The sequence below is a fragment of the Mustela nigripes genome, chromosome 10 (genome assembly GCF_022355385.1).
Source record: "Mustela nigripes isolate SB6536 chromosome 10, MUSNIG.SB6536, whole genome shotgun sequence".
Lineage (NCBI taxonomy): Eukaryota > Metazoa > Chordata > Mammalia > Carnivora > Mustelidae > Mustela > Mustela nigripes.
The window spans coordinates 42,034,398-42,056,378 of NC_081566.1; the positions used below are offsets into that span (position 1 = coordinate 42,034,398).

A 21,981-nucleotide genomic window follows, 5' to 3' on the forward strand; every position below is an offset into this window, starting at 1 on the left:
ATAGAGACCTGACGGAGGGGGAGGCAGGGTCGGGTGACCCATTCCTCCCCACTTCCTGGCATTAGCACTGAAATCCTGAATCCCCCCCCAAATCCCCTCGTCTCGGGCAAGCCAAATGGTTGGTCACTGTAAGGCAGAGGGAACAGCCAGCAAAGGCTCTGAGGTGGGCACCTCTCAGGGGAGGGTCAGGGTTAGGGGACACTTAGAATACTCTTTAGAAGGGGGACCTGGGACTAAGATGTATAGGGGGCAGGTTGTGTGGGGGGGGGCGGGTGAGAACTCCTGGCACCCACCTCGTCCCCAGGGAGGGCCTTATGAATGACGGCCTCCCCTGCTCTGCCTCCCTTCCCCAGCTGAACTCTCACAGGTGTCTCTGGGTGTTAGGGTACCAGGTGCCATGGCCACCTTTCCCAGCAGGCTGCAGGTGCACTGCCAGCTGCACACAGCGGGGGGCGGGGAGGGAAGGATTCCAGGTGTCTTTAATTAGGGAGATCATGGGCGGGCGGGCGGGAGGGAAGACAGAGGCTGTGGACACTTCACACCCTATCCAAAAGGCATCAAGGAGCCTGCAGAATGCCTTAGGGCTAGAGGGACAGGGAAATCAGAGATGGGCACTGGGCTTCCTGTTCGATCCACTCTGCTCCTCCTCAGTCCCACTGCCTTCCTGTGAACCGCCCCCTAGCCCCCAGTTCAGCGGGTCACCTCCAAATGCGGGGGATGGGCAAAGCAAGGAGCCAGGGTTGTGTCGTGGAGGAGCGAAGAAGGACCGGAGTTCAAATTTTTGGCTCTTTGTCTGGTTAGCTGCTTGATGTCTGGCAAGTTAATTGCTCTGGGTCTCAGTTTTCTCCTCTGTACAATTACAGTAATAATACCTACTTTACAGGGTGGTGGTTGTAAAGATTAGAGATGTCAAAAGTGCCCCACGTGGAGCAGATACTGGATAAATGGTAGTTATTTCGATCACGAGCACTGAACCTCCTCTCCCAAACACCAACCCCCTTAATCGGACATTTCTCAAATCAACATGCCCCAGGATCTCCTGGAGCACTTGGGAACATGCCAATACCCATCCCACTCCTCTGGTCCCTGAGCCCAGAAGCCCGCAGGCTGAACTCGCTCCCAAGCAGGTGACTCTGACACAGGCAGCCGGGGGCACCCTTGCTGTCGCAGGCTAGGGGCCACCTCCTGGGGGGAGAGAAGGGCCGCAGGCTGTTCTGCACCTGTATGCGTTTCAGAAGCTGCTGGCAGTGATGGAAAGAGCTGGCTGGGAGGGGGAGGCTTCCCTCCACCTTCTACCCTCTCCTGGGAGTGTGCCTTGAGCGGATTCCCCACCTAAGCCAGGTGAGTTGGTCCTCCCTCTCCTGGGATGCTGTAGAGCCTGGGAAGGTCAGAGCTGGAGGACAGCTGCACATCCCCCTCATCTTTCTTCCTTGTTTTACAAGGGAAGAAACTGAGGTCCGGAGCAGGGAAGTGACCTGTACAAGGTCACACACTAGAGCTCTGGGCTTCTGGTTCTGATCCACAAGGTGAAAGGACTTGGCCATGTGAGAGCTAGTCCCTCTCAACTCTGAAGTTCTATGCTGGGGGGAGTGATCGACTCTAGGATTTGGCTTCTCTGGCCCCAGGTTGGGGAACCCCGAGGGAAGCCCAAGGCTGGTCACTTTCCTTGATCACTAGCCAACCTGATCTCCCGTCCAGGAGGTCTATAAAAACCTCACGGCATCCCAACCCCAGGGTCTCGTTCAGTTTATGGTCTACCTTTGGTGGGGGTTTCCTCTTTCCTATTTTTCATTTTTCCTCCTCCTTCCTTCCCTCTCTCTCTCCATTTGCTGAAGCACAGATTCTGTTCTTGCTATCTGCCAGGCGCTGGGGTAAATGAGATGAACAAGACCCAGCTCTGTCCTGGGGCCGTTCTCAGCCCAGCAGAGCAGAGAGACACTCAGATCTGATGCAGCCCGGGAGCTGCGAGGAGCTCCAGCAGGGCAGGGGAGCGGTGGTGAGAGCAGCTTGCTGGCCCTCAGAGCAGCATGTCTTTCCCCTGCACCGTTCCTGCCTCAGGCTCTCTATCCCTCTCTGCCAACAAATAGACAGTAATTTGGGTACAGTATAGCACTGTTATTAAAAAATTAGGAAATATGGAAAAACATATGGAGAAAATGTAAACTTTTTGTTTTTTGTTTTTTGAGAAAGAGAGAGTACAGGGGTGGGCGGAGGGGATGGCAGGTGGCAGAGGGAGAGGGAGAGAGAGAATCTTAAGCAGGCTCCACATTCCGTGTGGAGCCTCATGCAGCGCTGGATCACACAAGCCTGAGATCACGACCTGAGCTGAAATCAAGGGTCAGGATGCTCAGCCGACCAAGCCACCTAGGCTCTTCTCCCAACAATCTCCTTTTCCACCTCGTCATGCTAACCTCTGCGATGCTGGTGGATCCTTTCATGCGTTCTCCTATGGTGGTAAACATTCTGTCTCTCTCTCCCCCTGGGGTTGAGGTCATCTTTCTTAATTTGGAGTAGCACACCCTTTAGTTATTTTGAAAAAGAAGTAAGGTTCTTGGAAATCTGCATGTTTGAAAATGTCTTTAATTGATCTCTGTCATTAATTGACAGGTTGACTAGAAATACAATTTTAGATTAAAGATTACTTTCCTGGGGATGCCTGGGTGGCTCAGTGGGTTAAAGCCTCTGCCTTCCGCTCAGGTCATGATCCCAGGATCCTGGGATCGAGCCCCGCATCAGGCTCTCTGCTCCGTGGAGAGCCTGCTTCCTCCTCTCTCTCTGCCTGCCTCTCTGCCTACTTGTGATCTCTCTCTGTCAGATAAATAAATAAAATGTTTAAAAAAAAAAAAAAGATAACTTTCCCTTGCAGGTTTGAAGGCATTTTCCCACTATCTGCTTGCTTCCAGTGTACTGGGGAGAAGTCTGCTGCTTACCCTAAGGCCTGTCTTTTTCTTCCTAGATACCTGTAGAATCTTCTCTTTATCCCCGATGTTTTGAAATTTCAAAATATGTCTTCATGAGGGCCTATTTTCACTTATAGTGCTGGGCACCTGGTGGATACTTGCAATTTGGAAATAATCATTTTCTCTTAAGGAAGCAGAATATATATGTTCGATTTATAAGAGCTCATTCCTGTTCTCTGCATTTTCCTTAAGAAGCAAAAATCACCCAAATGTCCATCAGGTGATACATGAAAGAAGAACATAGGAAATGGTCCTAAAGCGCAGTATCGTGCAGCCATGAGAAGGGGCGAAGTGCTGACCCACGCCACGCCACAAATGCAACCTGAGAACATGCTGAGTGAAAAAGCACATCACGAAAGCCACGTGTTGTATGTTTCCACTTATGAAATGTCTAGAACAGGCAAATGTCCAGAGGCAGAGGGTAGATTCATGGCTGCCAGGGGCTGGGGGAGGAAAGAATGGGGAGTGACTGTTAATGGGTATGAGGTTTCTTTTGGGGATGATGAGTAGGTTCTGGAACTAGGTAATGGTGATGGGTGCACAGCCTTGTATATAGATGGAAAACCGTTAAACTATGTATTCTAAAAGGGTGAATTCTATGGTATGTGAATGATTTCTCAAATTTTTAAAAAGGTCTCGGAGATGTTCCATGGGTATCAAATCTTCTCCTCTCCCTGAGGATGTTCAGTGTGATGCTGCTGGTGGTGGTGGGGTATGTTTTCTTTGGCTCCTTGCATAGGACTTGCTTCTTCAAGTTGTTTTCTATTTACTTTGGCTTTATGCTTCTTCTTCTTCTTCTTCTTCTTTTTTTAATATTTGATGCTTTCTGCAAAAATCTAGTAACCCTTAGCCTCCGGTTCATATTGACGAGTGAGGCATTTCGAAGGTGCCCAGAAGCTCTACTTGCATAGGTCGAACCTGTTAACGGCTGGTCTGGCCACAGGGTGGGGGGTTCAGGAGAGCCCCCAGAAGTGTCCATTTGCTAGGCCAGCTGCCAGCATTTTCAAAGCCAGCAGGAGGAAATGGGCAAGGGGCTTGCCCACTGGCTTGCAAACTTGCAGCAAACTTCATTCTCTTTTTTTTTTTTTTTTTTTAAAGATTTTATTTATTTGACAGAGAAAGAACATAAGCAGGGGGAGCAGGAGAGGGAGAAAGAGGCTCCCCACTGAACAGGGAGCTGGAGGCAGGGCTCAATCCCAGGACCCTGGGATCATGACCTGAGCCGAAGGCAGATGCTTAACAACTGAGCCACCCAGGCATGCCCCCCCCCCCCCGCCAGTTTTCAATACATTGTCTCATCTCCATCCATGCTTGTCCCCATGTCCCCAGGCCAGCACTTGTTGGGCTCAGTGTCCCTGATGAGTCAAGTTCTCTCCAGGAGGCTGTTAGGGTAAAGTAGGGATAGGTCTGTGATGAAATGGGGTAAGGAATCCCTCTAGGGGATCACTCTCCTGCGTCAGGCCCTGGTCTAGAGCCTGTTTTCTGATGTCACCCATTTCCAAGCCTTTCTGTGGTTCTAGGGCAAGAATCTGCCCTTTTCTCACTGGCTCCTCTATGGGGGTCTCCAGTATTTCTCTATCAACCCAAGTCAGTTAGCTTCTCAACTCCCCAGATGGCTAGGCTTTGCTGATGGGCTGTGTTCTCCTCTCCCTTACCCTGGTGGGCTGAGTCTTTTTTACCCCTTTGCTCTTATGTGGGCGCGGCAGCAGACGGGACCATGGATGCATTTAGTCCACCCTGTTTAACTGAAGTCCCTTCTTTGCTTTGTGGTTTGAGAAGCAGCCGATGGTCAGCATGGTTGGTTTTCTCATAAAGTGATTTCTCCTGTAACAGGCAAACCCTACCCGACGTGAGACAGGGCGCTGTGCTGAGCTGCACGGGCTGGGAGCCTGATCCCGAGCAATGTCCTGGCCACTGAGTTCGAGGACTTCGCCCTCGCTAGCCAGCCTCGCTGCGGTTCTCAGTCCTACATGGCTGCATTTTATGGGGGAAAATTACGTGGCGATCTCCGTGTCATAGACCCATGAAGGGCTGTGATGGATTCCTGGAGATGTCGAGGGTCTGGTGTACCTCTGTCGCTATGGAAACCAGTTCCCTGGTGACAATCAGGCTCAGTGACATCTACAGTGGTGTGATGCATGTGGATTCTGGCTCTGGTAATGGGCAGAGAGTAGTTCTTAGACGACTGTGTTCACCCCTACGACCAGCCATCACCTTCAGGATGTTACCTGGCTCCCTTTCTCCCTGAGCACCTAGCATGGGGCCTTCTCGGACCACCTCAGCTCAGAGGATGAGGATACGGACAGGGCGGGAGAGGGTGACCCTCTGGCCCAAGATCTGGAATCATTCGAGTGCTCCTGGAGCTGCTTCCAAATCTAGCCCCCCCGGGACTTCTGCTCTGCGGTCACCCAAGCGAGGGAGGGTGGACTCAGAGCTCTTTTAGAGGTCAGCTTTCTTCATGTGCAAGTTAGGCTAGGGTGAGGAGGAGATAGTTTGAAAGTCACTTGTGTTTGGCTTTGAAATGTATGTGTCCCTGCCTCCCCCACCAATATTTAGTATGTAAATGAACTAACACAAGTTAAGTGCTTAGAACAGCCTGGTTCATGCTAAGTGCTTTGTAAGTGTTTGCTATTATTATTATTATTATTATTATTATTACAGAAATTGTATTTCACTTTCCTTATGAAAACAAATTTGCACGCCTTGCCTCTCTGCAACACCCTGGACTCAGAAAATGCACAAGACTCAGGATCGAAAACCCCTGGGTTTTTTTTTTTTTTTTTTTTACTCCTTTTTACATAATACGGAGTATATCTCTGTACAAATATTTTGCTTATTGGTTCATCCCATTCACTAGACTGGTGAGCTCACTCCTTGTCATGCTACCAAGAACCAGGTAGCTGTGTGTGAGGTCTCTCTCTGGGCTGCCCTCATGGCTGTCCCTCCCTGGTGCAGGGGTGAGAGAGCCAGGCAGAGCTGCTCCTCCTTTCAACTCCTTCCTCCCTGCTTTGTACCTACTGCTCCAACACATCCTGGGTCTTGAAATGGCCTTGGCTGGGGGAGGGGACGGGGGGGGGGCGCTTGCTCTTGCTCCTCTTTCCAGCTGTGTGCACCACTGCCCTCCATCTCTTCTACCTTCTCTCTCCTCCTCACCCCTTTTCTCTCTCTCTGTTTCCCTGGGCTGGGGGGCCCTCAAGGGCAAGCTGTGTCAGTCTTTGTGCTCTGAACACCCAGCACATGGCCTGGCACATGGTAGCTGCTCAGAATATTCCTTTTTCTTCTCTTTGGAATGACAGAAGCTTCTTTCTGTATTGTCCTGTGTCTGTTCTGCTTTGTGTCCTCTGCCTGTCCCCGCTTATGCCCCCGCCCCCCTGCTAGCTTCCCCCCAAAGCCTCTTGGGCTGCTGCTCTGCCTGGCCCGGTGCAAAGGGGACAGGGTTCCCCATGGCCAGGAAGCCTGTCTGACCTCAGCTGCGGGAAAGGCCCGAAGAGGGGGCTCCACTCAGCATGTCAGGACTGGTACCTCCTGAAGAGAAGTAGGCTTGTTCTGGGCAATTTCCATCTCATTTGTCTTTTCATTTGTACCTTCAATTGGCCAATTTCATCTGGAATGTGCTTGGACTCACTGGCAGTCCACACACGACAGACGAGGGGCCCCGGCAGCTGACACAGAGACTGGCAGGGACACGGGGGATCAGTCCTCCGGGACCTCAGGCGATGGGGGCGAGGCCTCCAGGAGCACTCCTGCTTGAAGGCCGGTGACCTTGTGATCTCCACAAGTCTGGAGGAGGGGAGGACAGAGGGGAAGCTGTGACAAGTGGGGTTTAAGGTGAGGACCTATCTACCTGCCGGCCTACCTAGCCATCTACCTACCTACCGGGGGAAGGGCAAGTGCAGGGAATGGAAGAGAAGTTGTTTGGGCTTTTAGGAGTAGATAGTATGAAATGGTACTCAGTGAAGGAATCCACGTATTCCAATCGTATAAAATTCAGAAACAGCAAAGCCAACCTATGTTGCTGGAACAGTGAACAGTGGTCACCTCTCCACGCGTTTCTGGAGTGCGGGGGGGGCGGGCTACTCTGTCCTCATCTGGGCTGTGGTCACATGGGGGGTTATTACAAACCCCGTGTAAGAATGCATTAAGTTGCACACTTAACAATTTACGTGCTTCGCTGGGTAAGTTCTACCTTGATAAAAATGAAGGGGAAAAAAAAGACACCCAAGGTTTTCAAATTTTACTGCACGTAAGCATCCCACGGGTGCTTATGTAACATGCAGAGTGCTGGGAGCCCTGGAATCTGTTTCATTGGTCTGGAGCGCTGCCTGGGAATGTGCATTGTTGACATCTGCATCCTTCCCAGGGGGCCTTCTGAGACACATGGTTCACAGATGAGATGACACGGGCTTGGGCATCTGCCCAATCAAACGGCCTAAGTGCCATCCTGCTGGCAGCCATGAGGGGCGGCTGGGTGGTTAAGGACTCCCAGATGCCCTTGGCAGGGAGGGTAAGAGGTTGGCCACGCTGCAGCATAGAGGAAGCAGTCGTGGGAAAAGTGGGGGCAGCTCTCTGGGCGAAGAAGGGTCAGGACAGGGTTGTCTGGGCAGCTCAGTCAGTGACGTGTCTGCCTTCAGCTCAGGTCAAGGTCCTAGGGTCTGGGATCAAGGCCCACATCGGACTCTCTGCTCAGCAGACTCTGCTGCTTCCTCTCCCTCTGCTCGTTCTCTCTCTCTCTCTTGCTTGCTCATTCTCTCCCAAATAAAAAAATAAAGTCTTTAAAAAAAAAAAAAAAAGCAGGATTAGGACAGGGAGTGTGCTCCCTCATCAAGGAAAAGCACTATTCCGAGCAAGGAGACCTCTCCAGCACTCCTGTCCCCGTGTACCCTTGGTGCTGCTGTGGCTAGGGAAGCAGAGGTGAAGGACCATGGAATGGGACACTGACTACGGGGACTGGGGACTGGGTATGACCCCTCACGCATTCCTCAAGCACCTCAAGCACCTGTTGCCGGATGGGAAGAAGGAACCCAAGCCTGAAGACACAGGGCTAAAGAGAAGACCGTGGGAAGGGTGTGGATGGGCTGATATTTCCACAGCTGAACACCAGGACTGGCTGAATGTCTGAAAATGGACGTAAAGGATGTCTTCTGAGATGACCTTGACTGGAAGGCCTGGGAGGGCTGAGATACAGGGAGGGGAGCCACGCTTGGGGAGGGTTTGCCATGTGCCTGACCCTTTACAAAGATGGTGTCTGTCACCTGACCCTCACAATAATCCCCTGGCCTGCCCTCCTCATGTCCCCCTTACGGAAGATGAAACCAAGACAAAGACACACGCACCCACGTGTCCAAGCCACAGACTCCCCATTGGCTGCACTGTGAACTCTGGTCAGTGGGGCTCAAGCCCCTCCCTCTTTCCCTGTCCCCTGCCACCCCTCCCGCTCAACCTCTCAGAGTGACAGCACATGTGAAGGATCCGCACAAATGCTTTCTCACACATTATCTCACTAGATTTCCCCAAACCTCTTGTGTTAGACAGGTGTGAGTGTTATGGATGAAAAATTCACCTTCAGGTAAAAGATAACCTGCTCAAGGTCAAACAACTGATAAACAGCCAGGAACAAGGCCTTCAGCACAGGTCAGATGGCTCCAGATTTGCCACCGTCCCTTGTCTGGACCCTCAGAAACACCACCCAGCCCTGTCAGAAGTCATCTGGGAGGGCTGGGAGATGCCACTGCCTAGCTAGGGCACAGCCTGGTTTCATGATGACTGGAAACGGGTTTTCCTAACCTCACCATCTAGGGACCGAGACGGAAAGCTGGCCTCAGCAGGGATGTGGAGGCCCTGGAAGCTTCAGTGGCTGCTCAAGATCCTACAGGATGTCGAGGCCAGAGGGGAGGGCAAAGAGCACCCATTGGCATCAGTCCATGGACCCAGGGCATGGGAGCAAGGTCCAGGTGGGCACCGGGATGTACACGGGCTCTCTGCCCTGACCCAGGCATTCTCCCCCATTCATGTGGCCATTAAGGGGTCAACACACAACATGCGAGGAACACGCTGCTTAGGGAGCTGTGTCCTGGGCTGAACTGCCAGCATCTGGACTGCTCCGGGGTGCCAAGTCTTACAGTGGCGGCCGACACAGACCCTGCACTCTGCTCACGTGTGCTAGAGGACTGTCCGCTTGGTGGCTTCCTTCCAGCAAACATTCTTTGCCCACCCTGGTTTCTTCTCACTGCCTACTCTGCCCTGGGATATGAAACCAGTGCCCTCGAAGTCAGACCTAATTAGACCAGCCACTCGGAGGCAGTGAGCTCCTCACGGCACACACCAGGCTCGCATGGCCACACTGGATTATCCTGCAAGCTGTTCCTTGTGCCCACTTGTCTGCTTGGATTATCCATTCTCTGTTTCCCCGCCTTCCATCACCTCCCTAATGGAGAGGCAGGACGCGGTCCCCCACAGGCCCGCATTCATCTTCCCAGTCTGACCCTCTTGCAGCCTATTAAGCTATGGCTGCGAGATGGAGGAGGGGAGAAAAATGAGAACGGTGTGGAGAGAGCCGTGGAGGGCAAATGGGACTCTTTGAGAAGCCGGCCCATTGATAAGTCAGGCCAAGGAGAAATGGCCTCGAGCTCGGAGAAGCGGAGAGCTCTCCAGACGGCGAGGCCGGGCGAGCAGCCTTCCTCCCTGGGCTGTGAGCAGGAGGAGGCCGGGCCAGGAGGGTCTCTGTGCAGAGGGCTGGGCGGTATGGGAAACAGGCCACGGCTGCCCCATCTCCATGAGAAACTTAGTGGTTCTCCCCACTTGCCTCTGGTCCCCCAGGCACTGCGGGAGTAAGTACGGAAGCCCACAGCCCGGCCCTATCACAGATTCCGGGTTCTAGCCTCACCCGCCCTCCGCGGCCCTCTGTTCACTCCGCTCCCGGAGCCGCCCTGGCGCACTCTGCAGAGCCTCCTGGATGCCCACTCCCTCTTGCTTCCCTCTGACTTGGGAGGGAGGTTTCCTCCCTCGTCCTCAGGAAGCCTATTCCTCCTCTTATCGTCTCCCCGCCTTTGGAAACCGCCATCGAAATGCCCCTTCTGTCTGTCAGCCCCTCTGCACACAGAGCTTCCTGCAGATCTGCAGATACCCCCGTGAGGGCTTCTTGGTCTCCCAGCTGTGCTCCATCCCGCAGCGGTTCTCGGCGGTGGGCTCTGGAGCTCTGGCCAGCATCACCCCGCAGGGCTGCGTCCCTTCCTTCTATGAGTGCTCTCCGCTGCACCTGTGCCTCCAGCGCTCGCCCCCACCCCCCGGAGCCTGCTCCCCACCCCCTCGCCTCGCTTCCATGGCCACCTCTCCTTAGGCCCTCATGGGGCCTCCCGTCCCCCGGCAGCTCTTCCTCCGTCACCACGTCAGGGGGAACGTCTCCCCTTCCAGGTACAGTACAGAAGCTCCACCCACATCCTGAGTTACGCACACCTTGGCCCCACTCCTGCACTTGCCTTTTTTTCACCCAGCGGACCCTCCACCGTCCCAACCACCCCGACGGCGGGTCCACCCTTCTTGGGCGCGTCCTCTGAAGTGTGTCCGACAACAGTGGTCAGGCATTCCCAGGACTCTGAGGACACAATCCAGGTGGCCTGCCGGGAGGTCAAAATTACTGTGAAGTCTGGTTTTATGCCTCTTTGTGAACGTCCCCCTGGCGCTGCCTTTGCAGTTTCTCCCCAAGTCCGAGTCTGGGCTGGCACCGCTGAAAAACCTGTTCCTAGGCCAATCCTATACCTGGGTGTGCCTTCCACCTCCTCTAGGACACCTTCTCCAGATAACACCGTCTGTCCTTTCTACCAACTACCACTGGCTTTAAGACTGGTACAATTTAGCTTGGCGTTTAATGATTTATTTGCTTTGAGGGTAGGTCAACCCATTAGCAGTTCCTTGAGGGCAGGACATACCCCCCTTTATGTGTTCCTCTAAGGCATGGCCCTTGGTAAGGCCTTGATTGGAATAAAGCCAAACGGGTTACCTCAGAGGCCCTGGGACACATTTCCCCAACGCCCCCTGTGATGGTCCCAGTCTGGACACCCCACTCATGTCCAGTGTATCGCTGGAGGCTGGGGCAGGCTCCCCGTGACCTCACCTCTCCCAATGGGGGGACGGCAGGGTGCTTAAGCTAACCTATCTCCTGGGCACTGTGCCCACGAGCAAGGCTCGTCCGACTTGTGGTTCCTTTCCAATCACTTAATCGCATTTGGCTCTCTGCACCTGAGGTTGAGGACTTCCAGCAGCTCCACAAATCCTCCTTAATTAAGCCTCCGGAGGCCCCTGCAGAGTGGCAAACAGGCGGCTCCTCTTCCTCGGGCCCACACGGCCTGGGGGCCGTTCAGCTTTAAGCGGGCACATCCAGGACCCAACCCACTGTTTGTGCAGGCTGCCCCTGGCTCCGCCTGACCCTGATGCAGCACCACCCGACCCCGACCCCCGGAGGGCTGAGTGGGCGGGGCGACAAGCAGCAGGAGCCCGGAAGGTTTCTTGGGATTGTGCAAAAATGAGCGACCTGCAAATTAGATGCAAAATACTGTGCAAGTATGGCTGATAGTAACTGGGAACCAATAGCTTTGGGCGTTTTAGGCCATGAAGTGCCGACCCCGTATATGGTCATGTTTACTGCCCCAATGTGCCTTTTCTGATATTCCAAGGAACAGGGAGAGCGCGCTTCTGCAAGACACTGAGGGACATACACCCTCCCTTGGGATTGCCCAGGCACAGGGCTCGTTAGAGTCAGCTCTACCTGTGTAAACGTAAGACCCCATCCCCTGCCTGCACTCACTGGCAAGCCTCTACCAAGCAGCTCCTCCCTGAAAAGCCCCAGAGCAGAGCGTGAGGTGTCCTCGATGCATTGAACTTGGTACCATAAACATCTATTGGGTGCCTATGAATGTGTATTACGTGCCACTTACTAGCTGGGCGACCCTGGGCAAGTTCGTTTTCTCGTTTGAAAGGGGGTCACGCCAAAGTGCTGCAGTGCATGAAGAGTTTTGTTTTTTTTGTTTTTTTTTTTTTAAAAAGATTTTGTTTGTTTTTCAGAGAGAGAGAGAATGAGCACAAGCACGGGGAGCGGCAGGCAGAGGGAGAAGCAGGCTCCCCGCAGAGCAGGAAGCCTGATACAGATACAGGAACCTCAGGGTTATGACCTGAGCCGAAGTCAGACGCTCAACTGTCGGAGCCACCCAGGTGTCCCCAGTGCAGGAAGAGCGAATGGCAGGACATCCCTCTCACGGGATTTGCTCAGTAACACAAGGAGCCAACTGTGGATACAGCAAAAACCTGGATGAACCCCAGGGAGTTATGCTGATGGGGGGAAAAAAAAAGCGCCAGTAACAAAAGATTACAGGCTGTGTGATTCCATTTATGTAACATATGTGAACCAACATAATCCTAGCCATGGAGGGCGGACAAGGGGCTGCCGAGGGCTAGGACAGGGGGTGTGTGGCTCTGAAGTTTGGCACAGGGAGCCCAGAGACGGTCCAGGTAAGTAACCTTGACCGTGGTGGTGGTTACACGAAGGAATACGCATGAATGCGTGTGTGACTGGGGAAATCTGGACGAGTTCTGTGAGTGACATCCGTGTCCGTGTCCCGGTTTGGATATCGTACTGTAGTTAGGTATGCTGTTAACATAGAAGGGCTGGGTGAAGGGTACTCAGGACCTCCTTGGACATCTCTTTGCAGTTTGAGTAAACCTACGCATATTTTATTTTTAAATTTTTTTCTATGCATATTTTAAAATAAAATTTTTTAAAAATGGGATATAGTACTTGGAGCATAAGGGTATTTTTGAGGTTTGATGAGTTAGTATCAAGCATATCACACAGCATCTAGCGCATCATAAGCCTTTGTTATATGTTGCTGTTGTGACTACAATATGCCAGGCACTGGAGAGCTGGAAGCCACGGTCTGTGGCCGTGAGGAAGTTCCTATCTAGCAGAAGAGGAAGACACAGCAAAGAAAGGTTTTTAATAGGATATGCTGAGTGTGCCCGGTACATGGGAGGAGTTCTGTGGGTTTGGGGGAAGGTTTCCTGGAAAAGATGTCACTAGACTCAAGTATCAAAGCACAGCAAGAGTCAGCCAGGTGAGGGGACCGTGAAGGGCACCAGGCAGAAGGAATGGTCCAAGCAGAACTGAGAGGTATGAACCGCACAGGATGGCTGAGAAACCAGGGGCAGCTAGCTCTACTTGGGCCTCTGGGGGGCAAAGAGTGAGGGGAAGAGGCTGGCAAAGTAGGCATAAGCCAAGCCAGGGAGGCCGTGAATGTCTCAAGAGCCCAGACTTTGTCCTTCAGGAGGCAGGGGCAAGGAGCCACTGTCTTCCACCAGCCTCAGCCACCCTTGCTCTTGACTCTGTGGATTCCCTGGGCACTCCTGCCGTCGGGACCTCGGAGAGGGCCGAATCAGTGCCTCTGTCCCAGCCTTGAATGAAGGACTGGAAGTATCTGAGAAGGTGAGAGGCGCCGCACAGGCTCTGCAAAGCCAACTTGGACTGGCCTTATACACAGCCCGTAAGCCTACTGCAAACCAACCCGTGCGTCACCTTCCAGACCCACACTCTCCTTCCCTCCCCGCGTGGGCTTTTGTCTTTGGTGGGCTACTCCTTCCACTACAGTGGATAATCCACATGCTTTTTTCTACAAGCCTGTGCACGGAGTGGTGCACACCGCATGGAAAGTGGGGCCACAGACAACAGGTCCAAGTCCACCTCCTCACTGACCAACCCCGACACTGGGAAAGCCACCAAACCTTCCTGAGCTGTGGGTTCCCCCATGGTGCAACAAGGGTTCCGAAGATGCCAGAAGCTGGGGTGTGGCTCCAGGGACACAGAAAGTCAACCATGATGTGCATGAAAGAGTCTTGTGGGTTGAGAGGAAGTGTTCAGATGGGACTGATGACTGTTATTGCTCCCGAAACTGGTTCCTTCAACCTGCACCTCTGGTTGGAAAATCAGAGTAAATCCCCTTTGAATCTGGGCAGAGTCTTTAGTGACGCAAGGACAGAGAAAGGAAAGGAAAAGAGAGAGGAGCAGGGGCCAGGCAGCGGTTATCTGGTCTACCAATGCCACACTTGGGGTAGTTTTTCCCATGAGATCCTTTTTGTGCCTAAAGAGCTTTCACTAATGAATTCACTCCCCAAACAGTTTTTGGACGCCAAATAGGTGCCAAGCGCCAGTGCCTGGTGAACTCAACAGATAGGGCCTTCGCTCTCATGGGGTCACAGTCTACTGGCAGAGACAGACGTTTATCTAATAAACACCCAATTATCTAATTAGATCTCATGATGCATGTTGTGGGAAGGAAGAATCCAGGACATTGCCAGAGTGTCTACCACAGGCCTGATAAGATTCTGGAGGCCCTCAAGGGAAGCTTTTCAAAGGAAGGGCTATTTGGGCAGAGATCTGAATGGCCACAAGAATTTAGGGAGGACCAGTATGGATGGAAAGAGTGGTCAAGGGCCAGGGACCAGCATGAGTAAAGGCCATGAGCCCAGAAAGAGCCTAGCAGTCACAGAGCTGGAGGAAGCCGGTGTGCAGAGTGCAGAGCCGGGGAGGGCCCTGGGAACCACCAAAGTGTTCTGAGGGTATGAGAGAGGGTGACCAGACCAGACTTGTGTCTTTAGAAGGTCATTCTGGCAGCTATTTGAAGTCTGGACTTGAAGGGCAAGGGGAGATGCTCACATGTCGGTCACAAGGTGACCCCAGGGGCACAGGCTGGGATAAAGTGGAGACAGGGGGGTGGGGTCTGGGTCTCGGTACTCCCCAGGGATCAGACAGGCACCGGTGAGGAACCGGATGCAGGGGAAGTGTGGACCCTGACTCCCAGCGCACACAACTGGTTGGAGCGGGGGCCATTCGCAAACCAAGGGGACACTGGAAAGGGATCCGGCAGGGGGTGGAGAAGGCAGGGAGGGGGTGAGGAGAGGAATCATGCCTCTGTCTTTAGATATGTCAAGTCTCAGGTTTCCCGAGACATCCAACCGACTCAACTAGGCGGGGGCATGTAAGGGGCCCAACGGAGATGAAAAGATGCAGGCTGGAGGTGTGCTTCTGGGTGTCACCTGCACGGGGCTGATCACAGAAGCCTTTCATGAGATGGCCTGGGGACAAGTGTCTAGTAGGAAGAGAATGCCTTGAACCGGACCAGACGGAACGCCAACGTTTAGAGATGGAGACGGGAAGGATGAGTCAGCAAGATGACTTGGGAGCGAGCAGAGAAGCCAGGAATAGGGGACCAGAGGAGCCAAGGGAAAGGGAAGTGTCAGAAAGGAGTGAAAAATGCTTCTGAGAACTAAAATATGCTCCGTGGTATAGCGACACAGAGAGCTGTTTCGGGAGAGTGAGGGGGGAGGAAGCCAGGCCGAAGTGGGGCAGAGGAAGAAGCTGGGGGTGGTGCACACATGAGGAGGGCTACGACAGTCCGCGCTCCCAAGAGACCCGGCTCGGAAGGAGAAGTGGAGCTGGGCTTGAGGAAGGCTTTTGGCTTTGTTGTTAAAGATGGGGGAAGCGTGGGCGTGATGGGAAGGATGTTCCAGAAGAGACCAGAGGGCAGGATCAAAAGCACAGGTTGGGGGGCACCTGGGTGGCTCAGTGGGTTAAAGCCTCTGCCTTCGGCTCAGGTCATGATCTCAGGGTCTTGGGACAGTGGGTTAAAGCCTCTGCCTTCGGCTCAGGTCATGATCTCAGGGTCTTGGGATCGAGCCCCACACCGGGCTCTCTGCTCAGCAGGGAGCCTGCTTCCTCCTCTCTCTCTGCCTGCCTCTCTGCCTACTTGTGATCTCTGTCTGTCAACTAAATAAACAAAATCTTAAAAAAAAAAAACAAAAAAACAAAAACAGAGGTTGGGGAGAAGGGGAGTGGGACGTGGCCTCCTCTGCTGGAACGAGAGGGTGGGAGCGAGGACTGGCGCAGAGACAGGTGTGTGCGTGTCAGGGCGGGGGGCAGTTGGTGCGTTCAGTAGAGGGGTCCTGCCTGAGGACTCGTATTTCTCTGGGAAGTGGGAGGTGAGGTCCTCCGTGGAGAGTGCAGGTGTAGGTCGAGGTCCGGAGAAGAATGTGGGAAACAGGCTTTGTGGAGAATCAGGAGAGAGACAGCCAGAGGAGTAGGGTGGGAGCACCAGGCAGTTCTGAAGAATAAGGTGGGTTAGTGATGGTGAATTTCTGGAGGTACTGATCTGCCTTATTTTGCGCCTTTTTCTAAGCGGGTTGAGTTATTTGGATGCAGATGGAAAGCAGCAGAAAGTGATTAGCCCAGAACTGGGGCTTTGCCAGCCTGGGGCAATAGAAAGACAGAGGGTCAAGAGAGTTTGGGATATTGGAGGGGGCATTTCTTACAATGAGAGGACATGGGATGTATCTCGACTCAGAGAAGGGACGGCAGAGGAAGGTGACAGGCGGCAAGAGAGGAGAGGGACTGAGGGGACCAGTGGACCGAAGATTCCCCTGAGGCCTCAGAATGCTTGTTCAATAGTCACTGGACAAGCAAGCTCAGTGACCAGGAGGTGGTGACCAGAAAGCAGGGTGTCTCCACCCGGTGACCCTCAGGTGATGGCAGATTGTCAGGTGACCGGCTGGGGCGGGAAGGGCTGATGGTTTGAGGTAGTTAGAGCGGTCCACAGAGTCGCTGGTCTCAACCAGGACAATGGGCAGCCTGGGAAAGGGGAGCGTGTCTATGGGCAGATGCCAAAGGCCTCCCTGCATGAGGAGAGCGGCTGGTGATGGGGGTGGGGAATGCAGCCTGATTTTAAGATTTGGGGAATACGTCTCTCGGAGAAATTATATTCTCTTGCATCTCAAGTACATTCTCCAGAGCGAACGTTCAGGAAAGAGAACGGGAATCATAAGAAGAGATAGCAAATGGCGCACAGGGTCAGAAGAGATTCATAGGTAGTTCTGACGAGACTGACATGCTGTGTGACCTTGGGCCGGTCTTTTCCCCTCCTGGAGTCTCAGATTTCTTATCAATAAAAATAGGTTGGGGGGCTTGGCTATGCTGGACTTTCCCCAGTGACGTTAAGGAGCCACGAATGGGTTCAGGCATGCTGAGATGCTGAGCTCCACCCCTACCCCTCCACCCCCTAGCCCTTGGGTTGGAGTTCCTGAGCCATCATCGCTGTGCATGTGTGCTCCAATGTGAATGAGAAAGTGGGGAAGCATGGGCCAGACACTCTCCAGGGCCCCCACCGCGTATGACGTTCCGTCGTGCGCATCTCTGCTGCTTGGTCTTGGAGGGGGCTGCGGGGAGGCTTGTGGAAGAACAGACAGACTCCCGCTGCCGGCAGAAGTCCATCTGCTGACAGAGACAGGAGCCAAGTCTCCCAGCTCCCCACTGCTCCTCCCGCCTCCCACCCAGCACCGGCGGAGGAGCTCTGATCGGCTCAGGTGCCCAGGGGAGGGGAGGTGCGTCTGCCCCTCTTCTGTCTGGTGGCTGGGTGGTCCCTGCACAGGTGGTCCCCTCAAGCCTCAGCAGGAGCTTATGGAAGTGGAGGAACAGCCACCCATGGGCTCCTTCACCCACTGTCCAGTCCCACGAACAGACTCACTGCTTCTGAGGAGTCAGGAAGCAGGTGCGTCTGCACAGGACTGGGACAGAGCCATCACAATGCAAACCCTTCTCTTGGTGCCAGCTACTTCTCAGAAATCCACGGAAGATCCGCTTCTGTGGCCGATCCTGGACCACGCTCCTGTGGCTCCTGGCCCTCCTCGGCCTCCCCCTCCTTCCGTCTCCCATCAGATGCGATATGCTTGGGTATGCACCTGCAGCCTAATTGTACCAGAAACAACCCAACACTTGACCCAGTACTTGGTACACAGTAGATACTCAATGAGTATTTACTGAATAGACGAAGACTACTCTCAAATATTTAAAAAAGAAAACTCAAGCCCACTAGAATTTTTTGAATTATTGATCACATTGCTCCTGTGTATTTGCGTCAATCAATGATCACTTTTAAAACTCTTTGGTATTTACTGGCGCTTACTGGGTGCCACGCATTTCACAAGTATGGGCTGGTTTCATTTCCACAACCTGTGAGATGGGTCCCTTAACCCCATTTTACAGAGGAGCACACCGAGGCTCAAAGAGAGGTAAAGAAACATGTCCAAGGTCATAGAACTGGTAAGCAGGGGCCGTAGGATCCTAACCCAGAGGTGTCCCACTTTAAAACCGCAATCTTCGCGGCACACCAGGCCACCTCTGAGGGCATGCACACAGAACAGAATGGAGAGAGATGGACGCAAAGGGGGAGGCAGAGAAGCCTGCAGGAAGGCTGCAACAACTCAGCAGGGGACTCCCTCCTGCCTTACCCCGGGGAACTGCTTCCAAGGTTGTCTAAGTTTGGCTGAAGAAAAGTGAAGAGGGCCAGGCCCTCACTCATCTCGCCCCCTTTGACTGTTCCCCTGGTTCACCCATGACCCAGGCAACCTGGCATTTCATTCAGTGCTGCTGGGCTTGGTTCTCTGAGTCCCTCGAAGGCCAGGGAGGACTCATCCCGGCGACAGACCTTCCCAGCTTCCCTTTCCATGAGGCAGAGCGACTGGTGGACCCCAGGAGCAGGCAGGAGAGCATCAGCAAACACAGGCGCTTTGACCTGCCGGCGATGAACACTGCTGCTGCCAGCCCCCTGCACCCGCCCCCTGCCTCCCCGCCTCCGCCTGACAGGTGAGCAGCTGTGCTCTGCATCTGTCCATCCACCTGTCTCCCGCTCAGGGGCCCGGGAGAGAGCCGATGCTCCCGAGAGAGGGGGCCCTGGGCCTGAAGCAGCTCCCTTACTCCAGAGATTAATCAGAAGGGACAGGAAAGGGTGAAGTGGGATGGAGAGCGGGCCTCTCTCTCCATCCCAAACCCCAAACCCCTCACCATTGCCGCGGCCCTCTCGCTGCCCCCCCAACCCCCACCTCCTTCTAGCTCCCCCAGCTCTGCATGCCAAGCTCTGCAAATTACCACACATGCCAATAAGTCATTAGAAACCAGAACGGCAAATACGGGGTTGCCATGGAGACCGATACCAGGAGCCCGCAGCCCTGGGGCCGGCCCGTGGCTCAGGTGTGCTGTGGGGAGAGCTGGGAGGGCCAACGCGCCTGGCAGAGGGGAGATAAGGCGCTCTGCTCTCAGGTTGCTGATTCCGGGCCTTGGGCCCCCTCCCGGGCCCCTGCAGTTGCTCCAGAGGCTGGTGACGGAGGGGTGGGGGTGGGGGCGAGCCTGACGCCTCACGGAGCCCGCCTGCACCTGGAGGAGGTGGCAATGCTAACCCAGCTTCGGGCCAGCCCTGGGGCCCAAGGGCGCCTGTGCTGAATGCCCGGGCTTGGAGGAAACTGAGCCCAGGAAGGGGCTGCGGGCAGGACCAGCTCTCAGGCAGCACTGTCTCATCTTCCCAGACTTGGAACTCACTCTGCTTCTGCCCCATGCTACGCACAGTACCGGGCCTTTGGCAGCAAGAAGACACACGTAACGCTTGTTGGAAATGGACGCGGGCCGGCGCGAATGCGTGTAAGCACCAGCAATTTCGGGCAAAACAAGAGCGAGCAGCCCCTGCCTCCACCAGCCCAGGGTGGCCTCGGCACATGCCCTTTTCTGGGGCCTCAGTTTCATTAACTGAGAATAACTCGATCGGGTTTCCCACACGGTGTATTTCCAACCAAGCTCTCCTGAGCTTCTGAGTTAGAAAGGGCTCCTCTGCGGCTATGGGTCAGGATGAGGCCAAGGCCGTGGGGGTCTGGTCCACTGGCTTTGCCCCTCTAGTCTCCTGCTGCGGGTGTCATGTAGAACCACAGCACTGGAGGGCCTAAATAACCCATTTGTTATCTTACAGCTAGGAGCCCAAAGTGGGTCTCACAGGGGTAACACCGGAGTACCGTGTGGGGCTGTGCTCCTTCTGGAGCCTCGGAGGGGAGAACCTGCTCCCTCGCCCTTTCCAGCTTCTAGAGCTGCCCACATGCCTCGGCTCACGGCCCCTTCTGTCTTCTCAAGAGGGAAGTCTTACCAAGTCTTTCCTCACATCTCATCACTCTCACGACTTCTGCCTCCCTTCTCCACAGGTAAAGGACCCTGTGATTCATTACACTAGCCTTACCTGGTTAATGCAGGATAATCTCCTTATGTGAAGGGCAGCTGATTAGCAACCTTAATTCCACCTGCAATCTTAGTACCCTCCGCTGTATCACAACATAACATATTCGAAGGTTCTGCAGATTCTCAGGCAGACATCCTTGGGAGGCCACCAGTCTGCCTACCCTACACACATACCACTGACCCTTGGAGAACACAAAGTTCAACACACTGACCCACCCACGCCCACCACGCTCAGTGAAAAAACCCATGTGTATTCTCAACTCCCCCAAATCTCAAAAACTGAACGACTAATAGCCTACTGCTGACCTTCCAGAAGTCTCTCTGATACCATAAACTGCTGACTAACATGTGTTTTGCACATTATATGTATTATATACTGTATTACAATAAAGTGAGCTAAGAGAAAAGATGTTGTTTAGAACGTCACAAGACTGAGCGTGGGTGGCTCCATCTGTTAAGCGCCCAACTCTTGATCTCAGCTCAGGTCTTGAGTTCAAGTCCTGAGCTGGGCTCCATGCTGGGTGTGGAGTCTACTTAAAAAAAAAAAAAGTCAAAAGGAAGAGAGAACACATTTACAACGCTGTGCTGTGTTTATCGATACCGTAAATGTACGTCATTTGTTTATAAGATGAATCGTCCGTCAGTATCATTATCGATGCTGTCTTATGTGATACAAGTGCTGGAGATACTACCTAGGTTACTAACGCTGGACCTCCAAAATGAGAACGATATGGGGTGTCTGGGTGGCTCAGTGGGTTAAAGCCTCTGCCTTCAGCTCAGGTCATGATCTCAGGGTCCTGGGATCGAGCCCCACATCAGGCTCTCTGCTCAGCAGGGAGCCTGCTTCCCCCTCTCTCTGCCTGCCTCTCTGCCTACTTGTGTTATCTCTCTCTCTCTGTCAAATAAATAAATAAATAAATTAAAAAAATGAGAACGACATGACAAAGAAATTCACATTTATTTACAAAATAGTTTTCCGATGTATTTATTGAAACCATCCATGTCTAAGCGGACCCGCATAGTTCAAACCTGTGCTGTTTGAGGGTCAGTTGTATAGTTTGTTTTTGGCAAAAAAAAACCACAAAAAACAAAAAACAAAGGACTCTTGACTGCTGCCAGTTTTAAAGTGCTATGACCTGGACACCTTCTTTCCTCCCGGAGGGGTCCTGGCGAAGAAACCGGGAGGAACCCTGTGGACTGCCCCTTGAGTGTGCATGTTGGCAGGCTCGGGCTGCCCCGATGGGGTGTGCAGGGAGATGGGTTTCTATGTCCACCAGAAAAAGGGGCTGCGGGGAGGAAAGCATGAGAGACGTTTTGGGGAACCCACCCGTCTCGGCTCTCTCCTCACCCCTCCGTGAGCACCCCTGTATTCAGACTCCTTTGCCATCATCTGTTCTTATTTTTATTTCCAGGGACAGCCATAGGGAACTGTGTATGCAGCATGTGATCTCTCCCATCAGACTGAAAGTTTTCTGAGGCCATGACCTTGTTCTACCTACCCCCATCGCTCACTGAAGGGATACTGATTGCATCGTCATAAAGCTGAGATAGCATCCTTCCTTCCCACACCCTGACCTTCAATACTGTCTGTCTTCTTCCTGGATTTATCCAGAGGACTCCCCAGATTATTTATAACAAACTCCGGAAACAGTGCCCAAGTTCAGTAAGCACAGGTCTGAGGATCTTCCTGCCAGCGCCTTTCAGGACCCGTAAGGATCAACTCTATCCTTTGCAGGTGGGACAGGCCCCAACATGGTTGGGGGGACATGGTGGCCTCCATTCCTACCTCTGCGAGACCCCCCTCTGCTGACCATCCAAAACAATGTGAGTCTCACAAGAAAGGTGCCCTGGGTATTAATCACAGCCCAGGTGTTTTCAGATTTTATGCAAATTCCTCACCCTCTCCCAGCCTTATTTTTACCCTTGGTACAAGCA

General features: G+C 53.4%; 1 protein-coding gene across 2 annotated transcripts in view; it reads right to left on the minus strand.

Moving 5' to 3' along the window:
- LRRN2 (leucine rich repeat neuronal 2) overlaps nt 1-21,981 on the minus strand; it is a 61,326-nt gene that overhangs the window by 31,115 nt on the left and 8,230 nt on the right. The window lies entirely within an intron of this gene.